Source organism: Aethalodelphis obliquidens, unplaced genomic scaffold (assembly GCF_003676395.1).
Source record: "Aethalodelphis obliquidens isolate GAN/ISIS:26980383/991018 unplaced genomic scaffold, ASM367639v1 scaffold13, whole genome shotgun sequence".
NCBI lineage: Eukaryota > Metazoa > Chordata > Mammalia > Artiodactyla > Delphinidae > Aethalodelphis > Aethalodelphis obliquidens.
In genome coordinates, this window is record NW_020837957.1 from 6840122 (window position 1) to 6865536 (window position 25415).

Genomic DNA, 25415 nt, shown 5'->3' on the forward strand with positions numbered 1-25415 from the left:
CACAGTAAAGGCTGTCTAACAGATTAACTTGAAGAAGAATCTAATGACTCCCACTTCCTTTTCAGAGTTTCTCCCTGTTTTTCAAAAGCTAACAGTACTCCATACTCTTATGGAACCTCACTGATACTGATCCTGTCCTACCAAGCTCTATCAGTTCCAAGCTCTTCAGATCTATATCCCCATAAATCAAAATTTAACAAAGTTTTTTTTTATTTCCCCAAGGACCAATATCTAATTAAGATAATCCTGTTAAGACTTTAATGGTTGGTAAAACTGAAAGTATTGTGCTTTCTATAAGTGGGTTTTTTAAAATCAGGAATTGCCGAAGAGGAAATCTTTTTAAGACAAGTGTGACATACCAGGCTTCCAAAGAAAAATATTAGAAAGATAGTTGGTGCCTGATTGTCTAATATCACCCTATGTCTTTTATTTTCAAACAAGGTTAGTCCTGCTTATCCTGGAAACAACTTATCCTTTCAAAAATTTTAGTAGTGTGAGTCAAAGGAATTGATTAACAGTTTACAAAATTTTATGGATTCAATGTCTAACCATTCTTAGATGTAATCTGAACAGCTAAACTGTTAAAACTGCCTTGACCTAATTTTGAGTTGTTACTGTTTTTGGTGTTGGACCTCTGCTTGAGTGACAGCCTAAGGATATTCTACATTCATCTTTCTCCAATTTGCAGACAGTCATCTGCATTTCCAGAGGGTTGATGAGAGGGCAACTTGGAGTTTAAAGACAGCATCTTTATTTGCATTTCAATAGATCCTTAATTCTATGAAACCATTGAAATCTCTTCAGTATGCTTCATTGTTTAAATAGTGAAGGTGGCCAAAATTTGTTCAAGATTCATAAACCTTAGAAAAAAATTGGGCCATTGTATCCAAAGCCCATTCTACAGAGAATACTTCCTTCTTATTTTTTTCATGCTAAAATCATGTTTGTTAAAAACCCATAGGCACTGCATCACACCTGCACATATTTAAAATATTTTATCCATTTGAACCTATATAGTTTGAAATCAAGGTTCTAGGATATGACAAAGAGGAAAGGAGGGCGTATGATTTGAAATATATTACAGGGGCATCATCAATTTTTAATTTGGGGTTCCAAAAAAATATCTTTCTCTCCATTAGAAGGGAACAATTTTGTTTTCATTTAGGAAAGTTCCACTGAACACCTGAGATGTAAGTTCATTGGTAGGTATGTTACCTGTTTGCAATGATCTGCAGTTTCCTCATAATTCGCTGTGATTTTACATACAATTTTTTTTTTTGGTCAAATATTTTGGTAAAAGGGAATGAATCCTGGAGTTAAAATAAGAAATTCTGAGTTCAAGTACACGGCAATTGGGTACGTTTCTGAGATGAGCCTTGTGCCCCTCCTATAAGTGTGGAAAACGTTACCCACCAAATAGTTTTAGGAAAGGATTAAATAAAATAATATATGTGAAAGTTCTGTGTAAACTGTATCCAAAAGAACTGGAGGCCTGTAAAGAATTGCTACAATTGTATAACTGTTGTGCGAGGTTATGCTTTTTTTAGATTTTCAATCAGTACCTAAAATTTTTCATATCACTCCATCCAGCTGAGACACTAAGATGTGGCAAATGTTTACAAGGACAAAACCATGGGTGAAAAAAATAGAGCTCCACAGAGGTCAATTCAAAATTTGTCCTTAAAAAAATTTTTTTTTCATCTCCTTGCCGTTTCAGAACCCTTTCTCAGTGGTGTTTTATAACACACTTTTAAAATGATCTGGATTTTCAAAATATGCTCTCATTCCTCTTTCCTTTTACATGCAAATAATATGATATACTGGGAAGTTATCCTTAAAAGTCAGCCCACTTTCATGGCCCAGGTAAAGTGGAAAATAATAATTCTTGGTACTCTGCAGATTAGGTGTCAATCTCCAAAGTCTCTTCCTAGACAATCCTTAACAGCCAGAAAAGATGATTTTTGACCTTGATGATTTTAGCATTGCAAATCCAAGAATATGAGCAAATGCATTTTCTTTTTAGTAAACTGTGAGTTTGCATCCACCCCAGAGTGGTAAATGAATACCATGACATCTGCCTGTATTCGCGATGTAGAGAACTAAAGGGAAATCCTTTCTTATAATGAGGAAACAAAAAGCGTATAGCCTATATTCCAGGAAAAGAAAAAAAATAGGTGATTCCAGGATAATAAATCTTATTTTAAAGAGAGAATTGACCCAATGGGTTTAGAGAATAAAAGAGAAGTCTAAATATAGTACCAGCTTCGTCAATATGTTTCTTAACATATTGCTGCTTATGAGAGTTTAAAGACAAGTGTGAGAGAATAAAGTGTCTGTGTGTGCTTTTACGTGAGGAAGCATATGAGTGTGTGTGAGTGTGAGAGTGTGTGTTCATGGCAGGAGGCGTGGCGGTGAAAACACGAAGGATAGTTAGAAAACCCCTTCTTATTTTGCGCACTCCCAGGGCAGCAACCCTGGCCCCAGAAAGAGAAGGGAACGTGAGAGCAGGCACAAAGGTCGTTGCCTTGACTGACGTGAAGCGACCGACCCGCTAGCAGAGACTTTTCTCCTTGGCAGACAACAACCTGCAGCGGGAAAGGCGGGCGGGGGAGGAAACCCCGAGGAGGCGCTCCCAGCCGCCTCTTTGCTGAGATAGCAGGAGCGGCAGCCTGCGGAGCCACGAGCGCAGCGTCACCGAGCCGGTGCGGGTGCAGGGGAGCTCTGGAAGGCGCAGAGGCCCGGGCGCGCTGGTGCGGCGGAGTCGCCCGCGCTGCAGGACGCCGCGCCGCCCGAGCGCCACGGGCCGGTCCGGCAACGGGAGGAACCGGCGGCCCAGCGCTGCCCGGCGCCGTGCCTCGGGTACCTGCCTGGCGCACGGCGGGCGACTGAAAGAACCCAGAGAGCTCGGCCTGTTGTCCCGTTCTCTAACAACAGCCTGTGCCGGAGCCGGGAGAAGGCGACCATTTCAATTCTCCGCCGGACTGGGATTTTTCTTCTCACAATTTGGGGAAGCCCGAGTGGAGGTCAGAGGGGCAGGCGAGGATCTCAAAAAGAGGCCGAGGGCTGTGAACGTGGTCACCCCCTCCCCTATTGCTGGAAAATCTCCTTGACATTTTTTACACTTTGAAGCAGCTGCAGCTGGTGTCGTCGGAAAAGGGGGTGGGAAAAAAGAGAGGGGGCGGGGAGAGCACGGAGACACAGCCAAGAGCCAGGAGCAGCGCCTCCTCGCCTGCCAATCCTGGCACCTGTTCACCGAGCCACTGCACCGAGGAGGACCCCACTCCGGGCGAACCCTGGGCTCGAAGCTACGGACACTCAGCCCCTGGGCAGCGGGTTCTCGCCGGAGGGACCTGCAACCGCCCACTCGGCCGCCGCCTGCAGCCGCGGGAGCGCACTGCCCCTCCGAACCGCCCGCTGCGCCCCGGTCCCCGGGGATCCTCGCCCAGGAGAGGCGCGGCAGCGGGCAGGGGGTGTTACGGAGTTGGGTGCAAGATTCGCCTTTTCTGCTCGGATCTTCTCCGCCCAGGATTCATTGTCTGTGGAGCCTTCTGGGGGTGGGGAGGGAGCTGCGCCTCCGCCACCGCCGCTGCCTCTTCTGCTGCGGTCGCTAGCGCGGCGCGCAGGGCAGGCGGAAGCTGGGCAGTGGATGCGCTCCTGCCTCCCCCGCCAGCGCTTCGGGCTTCCCCTCGGCTGCTTCCCGCCGGAACCTCTCCAGGTGTCCACCTGAAGGGCACGGGCATCATGGTCTAACGTGGCACCTGCCTGGAATCCCCTCTTTCTCCTCTTCTCCTCCTTCACCGCTCCTCTCCTCCGAGGAACCTCGTGCCCACTCCACTGCGGACCCCCGAACACTTTAAGGAATAACCCTTGGCAGCTGCACGATTCACTCTCTCCGGAACCTCATGGGCAGTTTCTCCCGCCGGTGATGTGAGTAGGACACTATCGCTCTGTGGCCAAGGGGGTTGCGGGGGCCTCGCCGCGACAGCCACAGCGCCCGAGGTGTGGGACCCGGGTGGCCGACGGGGGCGGGGGTGGGAGGACCGGAGCCTTCAGCGCCCTCTGGGAGCTGCTTGCGCGGTGGCCCGCGGAGGCGGCGGGGAGGTGGTAGGTTGCGGGGCATTTAGAATGGGGTGCTAGCTGTGCGGGTGCAGGGGAGCGCCGAGCGGCCTGGGCTGAACTTAAAGGGTTACATATTGCAAAAAGGAAAGGTAAAGAGCTAGATTGGGGTCCTGGTGCTGGGACCGTTGGTTGAGCTGAGGTTGATCTTAGTTCTTTATTATCTTGGGTATCTCCAGTCAGTTTTTTCCTGGAGGTGTCTGAAGGATGAAGCGCTCGTTTGATATTCTCTCTCTCTCTCCCTCTCCCCCCCCTCACACACACACACACACACACACACACACACACACACACACACACTTGTGGCAGGTCGCGTTTGTCCCTTTATCTTAGAAGCTGTAGTATTCCTGTTTGATGTCTATTTGTTTGAAAAATACAATTAGAAAATCTTTATGCCTTTGGGGATTAAAGGGAACGGGTGGGGTTTTGGGGAGGGGATGAAGGGGAAGAAGGAGTATGAGAGACTGGAAGACCGAAAGAACTGGGGGAGCGATGGAGCGAAAGCTTTCTCCCTGGGAGTCAGGAAAAGCGTTGTCTCCTTCCCCCTAAGCTAGATAACTCCTACCCACACATCTTCTTTGTGTTGCACGGCGAAGCTGGTGAGCCAGCTCTATTCCCAATCCCAGTGCTGAGCCCCCTTCAGCATCTAGCATCCTCCTCTTAGAGTCATTAATGATGCAGGACTAGTTTCAGATCCTACGTGGAAAGAGGGAGGGAAGCACATTAACATTACGATAACCATAGCACCTTAGCTCACGGACAACTCAATTGGCTGCCACAGGGTGTCCTGCCTTACAGTTTGCAGAGTCAAGAATGGGGGTGAGGGAATGCGGCTTGTACAGAATGCCTTTAAAAAGAATGTGACTTAATAATAACGGAGATGGCTGCAGAATTGCTTCATTATACTACTTCTTGCCCATCAGGGCTGCATAAAGGACCCGCCTCCGCCCTCTCCCTCACTGTCTCCTCCCCATCAAGTCACAAAGCGAGCGGGCTGGGCGAGAGGGCGCAGCGCCAGGCAGAGAAGGGAAGGGTCACTTTCACAACTCCCGGGAATCGGCTTCAGGAAGGAACCATCTGAGACTCCCACGACTCCCACGTTCCTTTCGAAGTTGTCCTTCAAAAGAAATTAGAAAAGGTGTGTGTATGGGGGGTAAGGGGTGTAGGCTCAGTGAGATATAAAAGGTCCTCCACCTGCTCTTTTCCATTACTTTCCCAATACACTTCTGAATTTACCTGCAGTGGTAACTGGGTCACCACGTAAAGATGTGTACCTGTTTACATTGAAATGTGGTTCTCTTGGTAGATGAAAAGCAATTTGTATGTGAGCATATTTTAACCTGGGTAAAATTTCTGAGCACAGTAGAGATTTTATAGCGTGGGCGAGAAGAGTGCATTCCAGTGAAAGCAGGGCACGTGATCTCCAACAGGAGCGATACAGTATTAGGAACTCGATTTTCTTTGTTCCAGGCTGAGCCTATGAGATGCTCGGCATCCCTGTTGCTTAAGTCCTCCTTTAAGAAGGAGAAATAATAAAGTTGAAGGGGGCGAGAATAGAATGTGGAGAAGCACGAGTAGATACCTGTGAAGGGTTTGAACCTTCTGCTCTGCCGCCCACCTCTCCTCTTTTACTGCCCACCCTCCACCCACCCCCGCCCCTCGCCCCAGCTAGACCCTATTTAAAAGTGAGGCATTCCTTCCGGGAGACGTGGCGGAAAAGTTCTCCAGCCCCTGCACACGTGGGTTCTCTAGCGCCTCAGAACCTGCTGCGTTTCTCAAAAGATTCTGCCACCTCCCCAGTCCAAGTGTCACGCCTCCATCCAGGCGTCTTGAACTGACTTCACAGACTCTTAAGAGAAGCACCACGAGATTTTGTGCAAAAGACAGTAGATAAGAGTCACATCCCTGCTTCTTGGAAACCATTGATCGCACCGGGAAAGAATGAGAAAGTAGGGCTGTAGGAATGATTTTAATTTTCCTTAAAAGTAAGTCATATGACTAAAGTATATTGAGGATGGTGTTTAGCGCTGTTTGCGTTTTGGACTCCCGGGGAGTGTATCAGGCATGTGGAATGTCCTGGGTTGTGATTATTTATTAATTTAATGGAGGTAGAACTTGTTCTAGACCCACCATTTAATTAGTTCCCTGACTTGGAGATTTCTTATTTCATTTTCACTCCATGTGTTATAAGCGATCTTAATGGGCTGAAGTTTTTAGAAATGTGGGCTATTTCTGTCCTGTGCTGCATTGCATCATACTAATATGTGTTGGTAGGGAAAGCAGAGTCAATTTCCATGACATATTATGAAGTGAGAGTTCTTTATACAGTTTTAAAAATACTTGACTGCCCAAGAAAAGATGTGTACTTACCATGGCAACCCTTACATTCCCCATCACGTGTGCCTGCACATATGCAGCTTCAGAATTAGAAAGCACTTCTTAAAGAAATAAACCTGCTTCAGTTACAGTAGCCATGTTTTATTCCGAATTTTAGTGCTGCTTTAGTCTGGCATTAAAATTTTCTTAATTAAAATCTCATTCCACTTTTGTTTGTAAGTTTTTAATTTTTCTGCTTCCTCTATAAAATATAGAACATAGCTTAAAGTGCTTTTGTACATCTGTATTTTTGCGTGCTTTTGAATTAAAAATATTGCAAAGATACAGATTAATATCACTATGAATTTTTATCAATTATGAAATCATTAAGTGACTGTATTATCCACATGGTGTTAATTCTCAGGGGTATTTCTTAGATCTCTCTCATTTGCAGTTCATAGTACATGGTAATACTTGATATAAAAACCTAGTTTCTTTAATCATGACTTAAAATATCCACCTTTTAAAAATAGTTGAAAAAATAAATAAAACAGTTGAAAATTTGAAGATAAGTTATGTTTTCATTGATGTATCAAAATTACACCTATTTTTACTATAATTTTATCTTCTGATGACTGTTGTCCCAGTGTAAGGCTGGATCCCTCATTCCATGATATTATAATTTCATTTCATATCCAAATTAACAGAGTGCACAAAGAATAACCAACTGTTGATAAATTACCATCTGAGTTATTTCTGGATCCATATTCCATTCTTTTTCCTTCACATAATTATTTCATAATTTTTGGAAAATTCTTCATTAGAGAATATATGCTATTCACTGAGTATAATAATTTATAACAACCACATAACCAATAAAAGACATTACTTGGAGTACTTTGGTCTCTCCAGTAAGAATGGCTGCTTTGTAGAGTATCATCCATATTCTGTTTTGGCTGGGTCTAGTCAGTCACGTGAATTGGCAAGATGGCTTTGGGGGAAACGTTAATTCACATCTGTGACACAGAACAGACCTTTAGTTTGTGCCAAGCCAAATGACCATTAAGTAATTCATATCTTCAAGGAAGGACATATAGAAGATGATTCTAGGATCTTCTGAGAACCTTGACATTTTTACTTTGAAGCTGTTTACTACATCAGTATTCAGTGGAGGGTTTTTAATGTCTAAGGATTAAAAATTGGAATTTTAAGATTAAAATAGCAATTTGACCATATAGTGTAGCTATTAAATTCTACTCTGAGGAACCACAAAATCAGAAAGGAGATGCCTAGATGGTAGGTTTTGTATATATGTTAAAATACTGATTCGTGAATTGTCAATGAAAACTCAAATTTCAAAGTGGTACTATAAATCAACAATGTTTGAAAAATGATGGCCACAAAACAGTAATATTTTTCCTTTATGAAGTTTTTAGCCAGGTTTTGTGAATAGGGCTTGAATCATTAGAAATATCCATGTTTTTATAGAAAATACTCTAGTGAATTATCCTGAGGTAGTGAAAGAGGATTAAGAAAACCATAGGTACTTCCAGAATTAACATGTGATCCTGGTAATACAAACCAGCCTCTTTTAATGCTATAAAATAGAAGTAGTAATAATTGCTAATTTATAATTCTAGTACATAGCAAATAATAGACAAAATGGTACATTTTAGAAGAGTGCAACATAAACTTTTTGGTACAAATGAGGTTTTCTATAGTAATGTGTGTGTGTGTGTGTGTGTGTGTGTGTGTGTGGTTATATGTCGTGATGGCATAGTATGTTTTTAAGGTATGCCATTTAAATAGTTAAATATGTTTATTTCCTATCTTGGAATTAAGTGATATGCTTAAAATTCTTGACCTTTTGTGGTCAGGAACCATCCCTTGTCATCTGGCTTCTCTTACCATAGTGCATAATTATAGTAACAGCTACCAGCTCCTAAAGACCTACCATGAGTCAGGTGCCTTATTTCAAAATAATCCTTTAAGAAGCATTATTCTCACCATTTGAAAGATTAGAAAATTTAGGTTCAAAGACAGAAGTGATACGTCCATGTCACATAGCTACAAGGTGATGATTTAAACCCAGATTTGGCTTCTGTACCATTTTCTCCATCCTATGCCTTCTCCTTCACAGGCAAAAATTGTTGCTTGTTAGATGACAGAAATCTGTAGATCATTGAATTATTTCCTAATGAATTAAAAAAACTTAATATTTTGAAACAACTTTTCAAAGTGATCAACATATTTGGCAATAATGCACCATATTACTTTTGTGACCACCATTTAATATTGGTACAGAAGATACTGCTGCTTATCTTCCTGACATAATTAATTCATGACAGAAACATTTAATAAACTATTAGAATCTGTCATATAAAAGTACATTAAGGAAGTTTTCAGTAAAGCAATTTTGAGTCAATAGCTGTCATATCTACTTTGAAATTGTGATTTGATATATAAACCTCTGGAGAGGTATCATATATGCTATGTAAATTATTAACCATAACAGAAAAATTATCATTTGTCATTCAATGACACATGGAAAAATTATTAAATAAATTTAATAACCCAAAGGATTTCCTGCATATACTCACTTTCACTGTACTGTTCACTGCTTGATAAATTACTTAAAATCTCTGTAGAAAAATATTATTTCACTTTAATAAACATGAAAGCAACAGTAGTTACCAGAGATGAAGTAGTGAAATTTATATTAGCATTGACATGATATATTTAAATATTTTAACACTAGCGTAGATGCTTAACATTGTTTAAAGACTTCATTTACTGGCTTCTTAAAGATGCAGTTTCTTCAGTTGTGCCAGGGTACTTTTACTCTACATGAAGTTCAGTAGGTTGAGAGCATGTTTAACCTCAGGTGATGGTGATCCCAGGCCCAAGGTGGTAGCATAACAAATTTGTTAAGAGCAAGAGAATGGCAGGATATATGTGTAAGTGTGTGTGGTGTGTGTGTGTGTGTGTGTGTGTGTGTGTGTATGTTCAGATGGAGAGAATTAAATTTTGTGCTCTTCAAGAGGTAAAATAGTATGAGAACAAGTGAGATGCTGTAGGTTTCAGGTAAACAAAAGAGGTAGGTGACCTGAAAAGAAAAATACTGATAGTGTAAGTACTATCATTATGAGATTTTCACAGGGAGAAAGAAAAGGAGGCAGTACTGTGGAATACAGAGCTAGCAGAGGAAAAGATGGGTAAAACAGTCTAAGAGAGCATTTGATTTAATTCCCCAAGAAAAAAAAATTACAGGCTTTTATGCTATTATTATACTAAAAGAGATAAATATAGGTTTGTATAGTGGCAAAATATTTTATAGATGGCTGTCTGCATTATCAAATTATGTGGTAATGGAAGGAGAGGCAAGAAATGAACCTTACTGAGATAGTGCCTAAATGTTATGAAGACCTTTGCTGTACTAAAAAGGTAAGTAATGGATACAAAGCTAAAATGTGTCAGCTGAATTTGAAGAATTAATATGACACAAATGGTGTAACTAAAATAATTTAAAAGTGCAAATAATTAGACTTCTTGAATATTAACTTATTAGGTTTTCTGCATCTAATGCATTCACCATTGCAGTTCTTACCATGAGTAGGCATCTTACAGAGTCATTAGAACGGAGATGTACCTCCGACCACATATTCTTAGCACTGGCATCACATTGAATATTTATTCTGGTGTTATTCTGAGTTGGTGTAACACAAGACATGAAAAAAATTTTCTTCCCTACTTCAAGTGTGATTAATTTCTTAAGACAATTATAAAAGCTATTATAATTAAATCAAATACCTATTTAAACTTCGAGTGATTGTTAAATATTAGCAATATCCTTAGGGTGATACCATATTGTTGAACATTGAGCATACCACACACATACACATACAGCTGTAATTGCTCTGTTTTATAATACATACTCTCACATAGCTGTCATCTTACTATTTCATGAGTTCATAACATTTCTGAGAGTTAAAAGACTTTAGAGGGTCTTATTTTACAAAAGAGGAAACTAAGCCCAGATAAGTGTGCTTTCTTGTACAAGGTCACACATCTGTTAGTGAGAGAAACATAAATAGAACCAGATCTCTTGGCTTCCAACCTCAGCCACTAAAACCACACCCTTGGAACTTCTGGAAATTTTACACCTTAGCAAAGGGAAATAAGGATGAAAATCTTAGTCTACTAAATTCAGTTAATGAAGTCAGCCAACATGATGACCCACCCAAAATACATTTCTTTCTCATTTCATTTTTGGCTTGAATTTTGGACTGAGTTTTTATTTAGCCTAAGATTTTTGGACAATTGCCTTATCTTTCCACTTTGATTTGACTATCTAGGCAGTTTAATTCTATAAATTTACCATCTGTTAAGTATTCTATTTTTAAAAAGGTACCATTATTTAAGAAATATGGAATTAATTTCACTAATATTAAAGTATTCTAAGTTTGGATACTACAGCCTTTTTAATGAAAATTAAAATGTTCTTTTAAATTATTGATCTATTTAGAATAATGCCAACTAAATATTAGATGATGGAGAAAAGTTCAATTCCTTTTAAATAAATGAATTTTCTTCTGAATTTGCTAATTTCGTTAAGGATAATCAATGATTTTTCTTACCAGAAAACAAGAATTATTTAAAGTGAGGTTAGACCTTTCTATAAAATATTGCCTTGAATATTGATTAGGAAAACATTTTTATCAGGAAAATAAAATATGATATAGTTGAAATTTCTAAAAACATACTCATTTCTGTTATTTTTTTTTTGCATTACAAAGTTATATTTTGGAGGGTCCTTTGAAATAATAAATTTCCTCTTACTGCTAAATATCTACTTACTTATCTGTTATGTTATGACTGTTATGACTTTAAAGAAGGGAATTCTCTGTTCTTTCATGAGACAAATTGAAACAAATGTTTCTCATTTAATGTTTTCTCTAATACTAAAATTCTGAATACATTTTATCTAGAATCTTCAGTTACTGGGAAACTTAAGATGTTTTCTAACCTACTACCAAAACATATTAGCAACAATTATAAAACATTTTTGAAATGATGATGTACATCTCTTAAAATATGTATTTGGCTTATAAATAATGGCATACAGAAATATCTACACACAAAAGTATTTACTTAACAAGACTACCTGCATAGCCACATATCATAACCATTTTTAAAGGAAAAATGAATACTTCTTAGTGTAGCATTAATGTTTAAAATTGAAGAAAAAATATGGTGACTAAATTAGTTCATTACATATCAGAACGTTAGCTCTGCTTTTCATTTGTGGAATGGTTCTTATTCATGCCAGCTTTCAGTGTACTGTTCTGGGACTCGTGGGTGTGATAGAATGGAACATATTTCTGTATCTGTGAATATAATCCCACATACCATTTTATATGACAAAATCTGAATATCCTAAGACTAGGTGTTAAAGGTAAGACAAGAAGTCAACCTTTACCGGTCCAGGGTTTGAATTACCTCCATAATAATGCTTGTTTTGTCTTTCAAATGATCTAATGCTATTTAAAGAGACGTTATTTAGACAGGTACTACAAGGAGTAAGGGATTTTTTGCATTTGATTCCTTGCTTGCTAGCTTGCTTATTTACTTGCTTACTTGCTTTTTCTATCTCGATATAACTAAGATTTACTTCCTGCAGAATAAAAGCAAGCTGCTGAAACTCAAACATAGTGGATACCAAAGTGGGATATGAACAAGGGGAAAGGTGCAAAGGTGATGTATTCTTTGTACTTTGGTACAGAAACTACTAGAACTGCAACGTATATTTATTTTCTATATAAAAATTATGAAGAAAATAAGGTTTATTAGTAAATATAGTTATTAATATAGTTACTAAATATAGTTATTAATAGTTAATAAATATATGAATTAACAGATGGGGTACATGCTCATTTACGAAAATATATTGGAAAAACTAGGGAGATGGGTAATTGAGAATGCATTTATCTTAAAGTCTAAAATGTGCTGGTGAGTAAAATGTTAAAGCATGGTTTGTACAAACAGTGTTTAATGTCTGCTTTTCCTAAATATAATTGTATATATGTCAAGCTCTTAGTCCTAGGTACATTCTCTATGCATCCTATCCTAAATACACCCTCTGAGCCAGGCCAAGGGCCCTTGTCTCCTGGAACAGTTGGCAAGGTATATATCTTCTCTACTCTTTGTTAATTAGCATAAATTCAGCTGTGAATACATGGTGTAATAGTGACTGCTAGTGGAATAACATCAGTCTCTTTGCACACAGTCTTGGGGATGCACTTGTCACCCCTTTTGGCTCTGCATGTGACAAGGACAGCCCCAAAGCTCAAGAGTACATGTCTTCTTTGCATGTGTAAAGTTATCCACGATTTTTAGAATGGAATATATTCTTAATCTTCTTCTCCTTTTTCCAAGTAGAATTTCTTTGTATTATAATGTGTGAAAGATAGATAGGAATGCAGAAAAAAGAAAATTGAATTTGGATTCTGGAAATATGGATGAATATTTTCTTGTCTTAAATGTCCTTAATATTTTTAATATTTTTGTTTAACAATGGATAAAATAGTATATTTTTGGTATAAAAAGTAGGACATTTTATTGAGAGTCAAGAATTATAGTCAGATGGGCTCACATTATAAAAAGTAATGTAATAGCTTCCAGTATTTACACTGAGAAGGAAGGCAACAAAAAACCCTATGATGTTACTTGAAAGGTTTTACACTCTCCTCTGGATCTGAGACATGTAAGAAATTTACCCTTAAGCTGAGTAAAGATCACTGTTAAGTTGGTACATTCTTTTTAGAATGCTTAGTTAAATGAAATATATATGACTATTAATATACTTTAATGAAACTTTAGAGTGCTTTGATTATATTTTTAAAAAAGATCAAAGCTTTAAATTGTGTGATTTGTGTGATCACCCAAGATCACTGTAAGTTGGTCTTTTGGGGATTCTTCAAAATGTGAATATGTATCATTCTTAGCATCCTTAAATAATTGTTTAACTGGTTGTCTCCAAAACTAGCACATGTATAGTGGCTCACTTGATTTTTATTCCTAGCATACTAGTTCACAGCATAGTGCAGAAAAAATGCATGTTGTGTGAATGAATGGTTTCATTTATGCCTCTGAATGTCTCTGACTCTGGCAGCTTTTAGTGTGGTTCCTCTGGATTTCTTCTTCTCTTTGCTTTTTGAGAACATCATAGGATTTAAGTCCCCAGTCCCTCTTTGAAGTTAGGCTGACATGTGACTTAATTTGGCCAATGCAATAGGAGCTAAAAGTGAGGAGTATCTCTTGAGTAGAAGTATTTATGACCTAGTGCACTATTTGCTCTTCTCCTGATACAGCAATTACAGACATATTTGTCATGATGGGGCCTCCATCAGCCTGACACCTGAACAATTACATTAAATAAAGTCATCCCTTTCAACATGTAGCATGAACAAGAGTGAATGTATTGTTGTGTTAAGATTTGGGGGAGTGTTTGTTACTCAAGGTAACCTAGACTTTCCTTCCTTTCAAATTCACTGAGTGAAATTCTAGTGAAAGAATCCTGATGTCCAGTTTATGGTGTCACAATTACAGGGCTGTTATATGGACATACCTCTAGTTTACAGTTTAATATAAAATTGTATTCAATTCCCATTTATATTCTGTCTACAAGAGACCCACTTCAGACCTAGGGACACATACAAACTGAAAGTGAGGGTATGGAAAAAGAGATTCCATGCAAATGGAAATCAAAAGAAAGCTGGGGTAGCAATACTCATATCAGATAAAAGACTTTAAAATAAGACAGTTACAAGAGTCAAGGAAGGACACTACATAATGATCAATGGATCAATCCAAGGAGAAGATATAACAATTAAAAATATATATGTACCTAACATAGGAGTACCTCAATACATAAGGCAAATGCTAACAGCTATAAAAGAGGAAATCGACAGTAACACAATAATACTGGGGAACTTTAACACCTCACTTACACCAATGGACAGATCATCCAAACAGAAAATTAATAAGGAAACACAAGCTTTGGATGACACAATAGACCAGATAGATTTAATTGAGATATAGGACATTCCATCCGAAAACAGCAGATTACACCTCCTTCTCAAGTACACACAGAAGATTCTCCAGGATGGATCACATCTTGGGTCACAAATCAAGCCTTGGTAAATTTAAGAAAATTGAAATCATATAAAGCATCTTTCCCGACCACAACGCTATGAAATTAAAAATCAATTACAGGGAAAAAAATGTAAAAAACACAAACACATGGAGGCTAAAGAATAATTCCTAAATACCCAAGAAATCACTGAAGAAATCAAAAATGAAATAAAAAAATACCTAGAGACAAATGGCAATGAAAACACGATGATCCAAAACCTATGGGATGTAGCAAAAGCAGTTCTAAGAGGGAAGTTTATAGCAATACAATCCTACCTCAAGAAATAAGACAAATTTAACCTTACACCTAAAGGAACTACAGAAAGAAAAACAAACAAAACCCCAAGTTAGTAGAAGGAAAGAAATCATAAAAATCAGAGCAGAAATAAATGAAATAGAAATGAAGAAAACAATAGCAAAGATCAATAAAACTAAAAGCTGGTTCTTTGAGAAGTTTAAAAAAATTGATAAACCTTTAGCCAGACTCATCAAGAAAAAAGAGGGAGAGGACTCAAATCAATAAAATTAGAAATGAAAAAGGAGAAGTTGCAATGGACACTGCAGAAATACAAAGCATCATAAGAGACTACTACAAGCAACTCTATGCCAATAAAATGGACAACCTGGAAGAAATGGACAAACTCTTAGAAAGATATAACCTTCCAAAACTGAAGCAGGAAGAAATGGAAAATATGAACAGACCAATCACAACTAATGAAATTGAAACTGTGATTAAAAATCTTCCAACTTCACAAAAGTCCAGCACCAGATGGCTTCAAAGGTGAATTCTAGCAAACATTTAGAGAAGAGCTAACACCCATCCTTCTCAAACTCTTCCAAAGAATTTCAGAGGAAGGAACACTCCCAAACTCATTCTACTAGGCCACCATCACCCTGGGCTTTCTGTCCTTTTCCATTGATCTATATTTCTGTAAAAAAGAAAACTACAGACCAATATCACTGATGATTATAGATGCAAAAATCCTCAACAAAATACTAGCAGACAGAATCCAATAACACATTAAAAGGATCATACACCATGCTCAAGTGGGATTTATCCCAGGGATGCAAGGATTCTTCACTATACACAAATTGATCGATGTGATAGACCATATTAACAAATTGAAGAATAAAAACCATATGATCATCTCAATAGATGCAGAAAAAGCTTTTGACAAAATTCAACATCCATTTATGATAAAAACTCTCCAGAAAGTGGGCATAGAGGGAACTTTCCTCAACATAATAAAGGCCATATATGACAAACCCACAGCAAACATCATTCTCAATGGTGAAAAACTGAAAGCATTTCCTCTAAGATCAGGAAGAAGACAAGGATATCCACTCTTGCCACCATCATTCAGCATACTTTTGGAAGTCCTAGCCACAGCAATCAGAGAAGAAGAAGAAATAAAAGGAATACAAGTGGGAAAAGAAGAAGTAAAACTGTCACTGTTTGCAGATGACATGCTACCATACATAGAGAATCCTAAAGATGCTACCAGAAAACTATTAGAGCTAATCAATGAATTTGGAAAGTTGCAGGATACAAAATTAATGCACAGAAATCTCTTACATTCCTATACACTAACAACAAAAAATCAGAAAGAGAAATTGAGGAAACAATCCCATTCACCATTGCAACAAAAAGAAAACAATAACTAGGAATAAACCCAACTAAGTAGGTAAAAGACCTGTACTCAGAAAAGTATAAGACACTGATGAAAGAAATCAAAGATGACACAAATGGAGAGATATACCATGTTCTTGGATTGGAAGAATCAATATTGTTAAAATGACTATACTACACAAAGCAATCTACAGATTCAGTGCACTCCCTATCAAATTACCAATGGCATTTTTTACAGAACTAGAACAAAAATTCTTAAAATTTGCATGGAGACACAAATGACCCTGAATAGCCAAAGCAATCTTGAGGGTAAAAAAACGGAGCTGGAGGAATCAGACTCCCTGACTTCAGACTATACTACAAAGCTACAGTAATCAAGACACTATGGTATTGGCACAAAAACAGAAATATAGATCAATGGAACAGGATAGAAAGCCCAGAGATACACCCATGCACCTATGGTCAACTAATCTATGACAAAGGAGGCAAGGATATACAATGGAGAAAAGACAGTCTTTTCAATAAGTGGTGCTGGGAAAACTGGACAGCTACATGTAAAAGAATGAAATGAGAACACTCCCTAACACCATAAACAAAAATAAATTCCAAATGGATTAAAGATCTAATTGTAAGACCAGATACTATAAAACTGTTAGAGGAAAACACAGGAAGAACATTCTTTGACATAAATCACAGCAAGATCTTTTTTGACCTACCTCCTAGAGTAATGGAAATAAAAACAAAAATAATCAAATGGGACCTAATGAAACTTAAAAGCTTTTGCACAACAAAAGAAACTATAAACAAGATGAAAAGACATTCCTGAGAATGGGAGAAAATATTTGCAAACAAATCAATGGACAAAGGATTAATCTCCAAAATATATAAACAGCTCATGCAGCTGAATGTTAACAAAACAAACAACCCAATCAAAAAATGGGCAGAAGTCCTAAATAGACATCTATCCAGAGAAGACATACAGATGGCCAAGAGGCACATGAAAAGATGCTCAACATCACTAATTATTAGAGAAATGCAAATCACAACTACAATGAGGTATCACCTCACACCAGTCAGAATGGCCATTATCAGAAAATCTACAAACAACAAATGGTGGAGAGGGTGTGGAGAAAAGCAACCCTCTTGCACTGTTGGTGGGAATGTAAATTGATACAGCCATTATGGAGAACCATATGGAGGTTTCTTAAAAAACTAAGAATAGAATTACCATATGACCCAGCAATCCCACTACTGGGCATATACCCAGAGAAGACTGTCATTCAAACAGACACATGCACCCCAATGTTCATTGCAGCACTATATACAATAGCCTGGACATGGAACCAACCTAAATGTCCATCGAGAGATGAATGGATAAAGAAGATGTAGCACATATATACAATGGAATATTACTCAGCCATAAAAAGGAATGAAATTGGGTCATTTGTAGAGATGTGGATGGACCTAGAGACCGCATACAGAGTGAAGTAAGTCAGAAAGAGAAAAACAAATATTATATATTAATGCATATATGTGGAATCTAGAAAAATGGTACAGATGAACCAGTTTGCAAGGCAGAAATATAGACACAGATGTAGAGAACAAACATATGGACACAAAGTGGGGGGAAAGCAGTTGTCGAGGGGTGGGGAGTGGTGGTGGGATGAACTGGGAGATTGGGCTTGACATATATACACTAATATGTATAAAATAGGTAATTAATAAGAACCTGCTGTATAAAAAAATGTATTCTGTTTTATGTGTAATTAAAATTTTAGTAATTTAAAAAGCTATATTTAAAAGAGACAAAGATCAGTCTAATTGAGAAAATTTTATATGTTTGAAGCACTTTGACTTTCTTAGTTTATAATTGTGTGTTCACACATATTTTGATACACCTAAAGTCTAAGAACTCTGCCATCGTTCTTGTACATACAACACAGAAGCAGCTCCTCTGATTTGTGAACAAATTGAAGAAACCAGCGAGATACATATTTTATCATTCTGTAGCTTGTTGGGACAATACTTATAATAAAAAACTCTACCAAATCTACTAGAATCTGCAACATTTTCTCAGTTTAATACATTTTACCCATGTTCATGCATTTATTCATTCATCCATTCTGAATATTTATTGTGCTGTTACTCTGTGCCATGCCCTGTGCTAGACAAGGCTGATTACACATGTGACCCCTGTTTTCATGGCACTTATAGCCTAATGGGGTAGGCAGACATTAAACAACTAATCACTCTAGGAATATAAAACTTCAAGTTATGATAAGAGCTACGAAGGAAAAGACCAAGGTACTGAGAGTGAATGTAATAGGGATCTGAGCAGGAGAAGTAGCATCTCTGATGAACTGATATTTAAGTAAGACATCTTAGATGATAGGAGTTAGCCAGGCAAAGAGAGGGAGAAAGAGAATTCCAGGCTGGGCAAATGGTGTATGCAAAGACTCTAAATCAGAAGAAGGTGGTGCATTGGAGGGCAGTGTAGTGGGAAAGAGGCCAGTGTGGCTGAATATTAGGGAGCAAGGAGAGACTGGCATTAATATGAGACAGGCATGAACCAGATCATCTCAGAATTTATTGACCCAGTTAAGAATATAAGATTTTTATTCTACATCCTATGTGAAGTCATTAAGTAATTTTAAACAGAAGAGTGGTGTGAACTGATTGATATTTTTAAGTGATCACTTGAGCTGCTTTGTTTAAAATGCATTACCAGAAGGTCAGAGAGGAAGTAGGGATTTTTAAATTAGGAGATGTTTACAGTAGGTTGGGCAAGATATTAAGGTATCTTGTGCTAGGATTTTGGTCATGGAAATGCACAGGTGGATAGAAGTGGGTATGCCTTGTAGAACCTCTTGTATTCTTTGCTGAATTGATAGTGGGAAAGGGCTAGAGATAATAAGTATGGTATCAAGGATTATTTCAAGATTTCTGACAGGAACAACTGGACACATGGAGGTACAATTTATTGTCTGAAGAATCCTGGATAGGGAGCTAATCTATTCAAGCGTAACTAGAACATTGACACTAATATTAAGGAAACTGAGCAACTGACTGAGATATTGAGGAAGCATGAATCAGAGCTTCAGCTTATAAAGCTAAACATCCCTATATAAAATTACTGGAAATGTAGCGAATACTTTTGTGGGCAAAATAATTAAAGCCTCTTTTTAAGAAAAAAAGTTTTCAAATAAATGATAATTGAGTATGCATTAGAGTGACTCACTTGATATTGCTCTCTTGCTTTTCTTCTAATTATTCTCTGGCATGAAAAGAAAACATGAATGTGTATCCATTCCTTTCAAATACTAATTTCTTCTACCTCTTTCTGTTATGCTTTAAAGTTTGGAAAGAGCAATTTACTTCTGGTCCTTTTACATTTGGTTGCCTGAGATGAACAGAAGGCTGCTAACTGTTGGTATAGTTTGTTTTAAGCAGCCCATCTCAAGTACTTCCTATCCTCTTGTAGCCCTGTAACTACCCTGGTATCCATGCTGCATACTTCTCTGGGCAAGGCCACACACATTTGCAAGTTATCCCCTGTGTGGTCCCTTTCCTTTAGGCCTTCACATTTATAATTTTCTGATGCTAAGTTCTGTCAGTTCAGACACATTGTAAATTGCTGCCCAGAGAGTGCATATGTAAGTAAAGTGATAATCTTTTATTTATGTACATATTATGGATATATTATTTAGGAATATGTTCAGCTGCAAGTAACCAACAATTTGTGGGCTAACTGAGTAAAATATTATTTTACCCCTTCTTCCAGTTAGCATTTGCAGTGGTAACTAAAGATACCAAAACATTTCAGTGGCTTACAACCACAAACATTTATTTCTCACTTACAGCAGCAACTCTGCATTGCTCTGTTCACCCAGTCTTCTCATTCCAGTCTCCAGGCTGAAGGAGTACCGTTACCTGGGATGTGTTGTTCTTCTGGTAGAGGACAGGAACAAGAGGCCAAACCGACCCACTCAAGTTCAGTGAAAGCTTCTGCTCACACATAGCGTATTTTATGTCCATTCACATTCCATTGGCTAAAACAAATCATATAACTATAATCAAGGCTCAGTGATGCTGTTAGGAACTCTGAGTCTTTTCAAATCATTGCTTATGGCTTGGGTAGCATTCTTAGCATTTATGCTTGAAAAGAGTTTTCCTACCATAACAGAACTGCCTTCAAGTGGATTGGCACCAAAGATAATAGAGGCAGTGGATATCAACTGTGAGTTCTCTTAGTTGTCTTCTTTGTTTTTGCTTTTGTTTTTTCCCCCTTTTATCCTGGCCAGCATGCAGATCTGTTTAATACAGTACTACTTGTGTATATATTTTGATTTTTTTTCTTTGAGTTCAAATGTATTTTATAAATTTCTCAAATAAATTACTTGGACTATGCCCTGCTATTTCCCTAGCATAGCTATTATCCTACCATGGGGCACTTTGAAAAAATAACATTCATCTTGAAATTTAGATAAATAATAACTCAGTTTTAGCTTAGGGGAACAGAATTTATGTTTTCAAACACTGAAGCTTAGTTATGAAGTAAAATTTTATTCTTTTATGAAAGTCTGGAGGATCTGTGGAGTGATTTAGATTTTAAGAATAGTACTTTGGAACTCTCAGATAACTGATAGTTAACTATCAACTGATAAAGCTATAATCTGAAATTCCTTTTAATGTTCAAAACCTTATATATTTTATTTTTATTCAGGCCTACTTTATCTAGCACTGTGGTTTGTGACCATTATTTATTTCATGAATCGTATTTTCACAAAGAAAGTTTTATTTTTTTCTGTTAGATGGAATCCTTAAAATTGGATGTATTTATAATTAAAATAAATTATTCAGAAGTAAATATGTAAGAGCATTTATGTTTAAACTTCTTTGGTGTTCTTTTGAAACCACCTGACTTTATTGCTGTGCACAGGCTTTCTCTAGTTGTGACAATCAGGGGCTACTCTTCGTTGCGGTGCACGGGCTTCTCATTGCGGTGGCTTCTCTTGTTGCAGAGCACGGGCTCTAGGGTGCATGGGCTTCAGTAGATGTGGTGCACGGGCTTAGTTGCTGCGCGGCATGTGGGACCTTTCCAGACCAGGGCTCAAACCCGTGTCCCCTGTGTTGGCAGGTGGATTCTTAACCACTGCGCCACCAGGGAAGCCCATGAAACGTTTTTATCAAGTGAAACAGTACGAAAAACTCCAATGCATAAAACAGAGGCAAGTAAGGTTGCTGTGTTTGAAAATCACTATGTTTTATATTCAAGAATTATCATGCTAAAATATAATTATTTTATAGTTTCTCACTTTCTATTTTAACAGAAAAACATTTTACCCCCAACTGGGGAAATTTTAAGAAAATATAGACATTATTTATTTTCAGTTACAGGTTACCGACAGAATTAGAGTTCAGCAAAGTCATTTGAACTGTCTTATGGTCCAGGATTGCATTGCATTAGCTCTTCCTTTTTTTTTTTCCTTCGATTGACAGAGGGGTAACTCCCAGAGGGTTTCACTTTATCACACCAAATTATCAGTGTATATTCGAGGCCTCTGCAGGACAGGAAGGTATTTGGGACTGCCAGCGTTACCTCTTAATGAGTGTCTTCTGTGCTCAGCTAAATAAGCAAAATAGTAGAGAAAACACGACTCCAGGATAATCTGAGGCAGTTGGAAAGACTTACTCATTTTGCTGAATATAGCTCTTTGGTTTTGGCATTAGTTTTGGCTTTGGCTTTGGTTTTAGATTTTGTCAGAGCTTGGGATCACTTAATTCCCTCATCCTAAATATCCTGTTGTGACTGGTTATAGTTTTTATGAAAGTGAACTCCAAGCAGATCAGCAAAAAAAAGCTTCAGAGGCAAAGGGGAACAGAATGATTATTTCCTCAGAATTTCATTTCTCTACTATCCTATATGACAGAAATATTTGAGGGTATTTTGGGGCTCTTCTATTTTAGAAGACATGGAATTCTTATTACCTTTGTTGGCTAACCTATATTACTCTCTTGCCTTCTGCCGTCCTGGCCTTAAATTTTTATTTTATCAAATGTCTGTCAAAATTTTATTTTGCTGCCCTCTGTGGTTTAGTGATATGAGTAGTTGAATTGTAGTCAAATCAAATATATGGGTTTAAACATTTTTCTGTTACTTTTTTGCTGGGTAAAAACTTAGGAAAGTTATTTTTAATTCTCACGTCATAATTTACTCACCCTTGAAACAAACATAATACTACTCATTTCACATAACTGTTGTGATGATTAAATAATTTATGTAAGAAAAAGTATCAAGCACAGTGTTGCCTTAGTAATACTTTGGACATGCAAATCAAGTCACCTTATCTCCTCTCCAGTGAAAACAGTTTATTAATTTGCCATTTGTTTTGGGACAAAGACCAAAATCCAAAGTTTTTTCTGCAAGTCCCTCAAGTCTGCCTGTTACCCACACTCCAACTTGACTTCCTACGTGTCCAAAAATGTTGGTCCTTTTTCAGTGCCTCGAACAGGCCTGTTTCCTACAACCTTAGGGTCTTTTCCTGTGCTGTTCTCATTAACTGCTCTCTTCACCTGGTTAACTCCTAGTCTACTTTCATCTTTCAAATGAGTGCTCACTTCCGGTGGAAAACCTCTGCCACCACATTCTCTTTCGGCACTGCACAATGCCATACAAAGTGTTCCATACATGTTTATTGAGTGGGAACTGCTATACTCATGTACAGTTTTATCTTTCTTATCCTTCAAACTGTTTTATCTTGGACGTTTATAAAAATGCTTCAAAATGAATACACGTACAAATGGAGTAAAAGGAGAAGAAGAAAGCTAACATTTATTAAAGACCTACTGTCATTTCAGGAACTCATCTAGGCATGCTATAATTTTTTTCCTTATGTAATGCTCACTGACTCTGTGAGCAAATATGATTTTTAGGAAAAAATAAAATTATATGTAATATTATATTACATATATATTAATTAAAGGTCTTTGTGCCAAATTAAGAGGAGAAAGGGAAGCATGAACAATTTATAGACTAAAAAGTAATTTTCTCTTTTGTTGAAAAGATAGAAACAGGAAGTTTTATTGCATAAGGAAAAGTTCACGTTGTAGAATGTTGTAGTTATTTTTTTTCCAGGGATATATTTACCATTTGCATAGATCAGGCTAGACGAAATATAAAGCCTTTGAAAAGATGATAGTCTATATCTTAAACATAATTTATATATTTGTAAATTAAGTCACTATTATGAAGATAATTCCCATCACACATGGAAATGTCTATGATGTTGATACTCATCTGCACCATAAACACAAAAAAGAGAGGCTTTGGAAAAGCCTGCAGATGTCAAGAATAAATTGTGGGCAATCACAGTTAACATTCTTAGAAGTGCAATATGTGATAAAACACTTGCAGCCAGTTAAATGAGGGCCACTGACCTTGTCAGAATGACACCTTCAGCCACCAGTGAATTCAGGAAGAACTACATGAACTATTACCAAAATATATATCTTTCTAGAATTTTTAATTAGCAAACTGTTCCATTGTTTACCTTATATATTTTATAAGGTAGTGCCTTTGGTTCCTTTATATCACAAAAATGGTGAATGTCAACTAAATACAAATCTTTGCTTACAAAAATGTTTCTTAAAATGGAAGGATTATGGATGCTAGTATGAATCTATAGAGAACAGAAGGTTTTTGCAGAATTAAATCTACTATTGTTAAAAAGCGGGGGTAGCAAGAGCTGGTCTGACACTCAGTCAAGCTTACTCTCTCCAGTTATATTACAGGATAAGCCAAAATTTCAAAATAAATTTAATTTCAATTTTTGTCAATTTAAAATATTGACCCATTTAAAAATGTTTTATTTCCTCCTATCTCTTTCCCTATATGTAAGAATTTAATATATTATTTTAATTAGTTTTTCTGACTTTAATCTCCATCACCCATCTGTCAAATTAATCTTTGTGAAGACCTTCCATACAAAATTAATTTTCCTTCTGAGAGATCTCCAGTAATTCCCCACTGCTTATAAAATGTCTCAGTTTCTTAAGCTGAAGCCCACAAGCTTTCAAATTTCACTTACAACTTTCTTAAACTTATTCTTTGCTCCTTCTTTTTATTTATATTCCTCTCAGTTTAAGCTGAGCTGAGGTCTCCAAAGAGACCTTGTATATGCCTTCAAGGAGGAGGCATTGTGATGAAATGGTTGAGGAGTTCTGTGGATTTCCATACTCTTTACCCTCTTTACCAGTAAGCTGTATGTCTTGTATGCCTAACGCTTCCTCTATTCCTCTCTGATCTTCAGTTTACCCTTCTGTAAAATGGGGACAATTGAAATAATAACTATAAGCTCCCTCAAAGGAGTGTTTTGAAGATTACATAGGATAATAGATACAAAGCAACAAGTAAAGAGCCTAACGCTGCTAGTTGAGGCTTAATAAATGCTGCTCCTTATACCACTTGCCATATTGAGTTCATAGTTCCCCTAAAAGTACCAATGAACTGCCCAAGGTCACAGTGAAGTATATGTTCTGTTGATTACAAAGACAAAACATGAAGGGAGATCATGTAGCATTTTTGGTCAGGAGCAAGGGCTTTAGCTTCAGCTGGTCTGGAACAGGCTCTAATGCTGCTTTTTTCCAGCTGTGAGACCGTGGACAGATAAGTCTTCCTGAGCCTTGGGTTATGATGTGTAAAATATGCCAAGTAATCCTGTTCTGATAGTGTATTGGGGCGGGGGGGGTGGTTTAGATGAGCTAATGCATGCCAGTAACTAAAATAATTCCAATAACTCTTGATAAATGTTATTTATTTTTATTTTAATAGAAAAATAAGTCTTTTCAGTTTAGTAAATGGCAATGAAGATTTTTTAAATCAAACTATTAATTTTAAAAAGGCATTTTTACCATTTTTCTAGATTCTACATATATGCATTAATATACGATATTTGTTTTTCTCTTCCTGACTTACTTCACTCTGTATGACAGACTCTAGGTCCATCCACGTCTCTATGAGTGACCCAATTTCGTTCCTTTTTATGGCTGAGTAATATTCCATTGTATATATGAAAAATGGTACAGAAGAACCTATTTGCAGGGCAGAAATAGAGATGCAGGCATAGAGAATGGCAGTGTGGACATGGCGGTGGGGGGATGA

General features: G+C 37.5%; 1 protein-coding gene across 1 annotated transcript in view; it reads left to right on the top strand.

The window, feature by feature from the left end:
* Positions 1-2501: 2501 nt before the first annotated feature.
* Positions 2502-25415, top strand: part of LRRC7 (leucine rich repeat containing 7) — a 506342-nt gene continuing 483428 nt past the window's right edge. The window contains exon 1 of the mRNA XM_027114043.1: positions 2502-3927. The gene's annotated coding sequence lies outside the window, so the exon portion shown is untranslated. The remainder of the gene's footprint in view (positions 3928-25415) is intronic.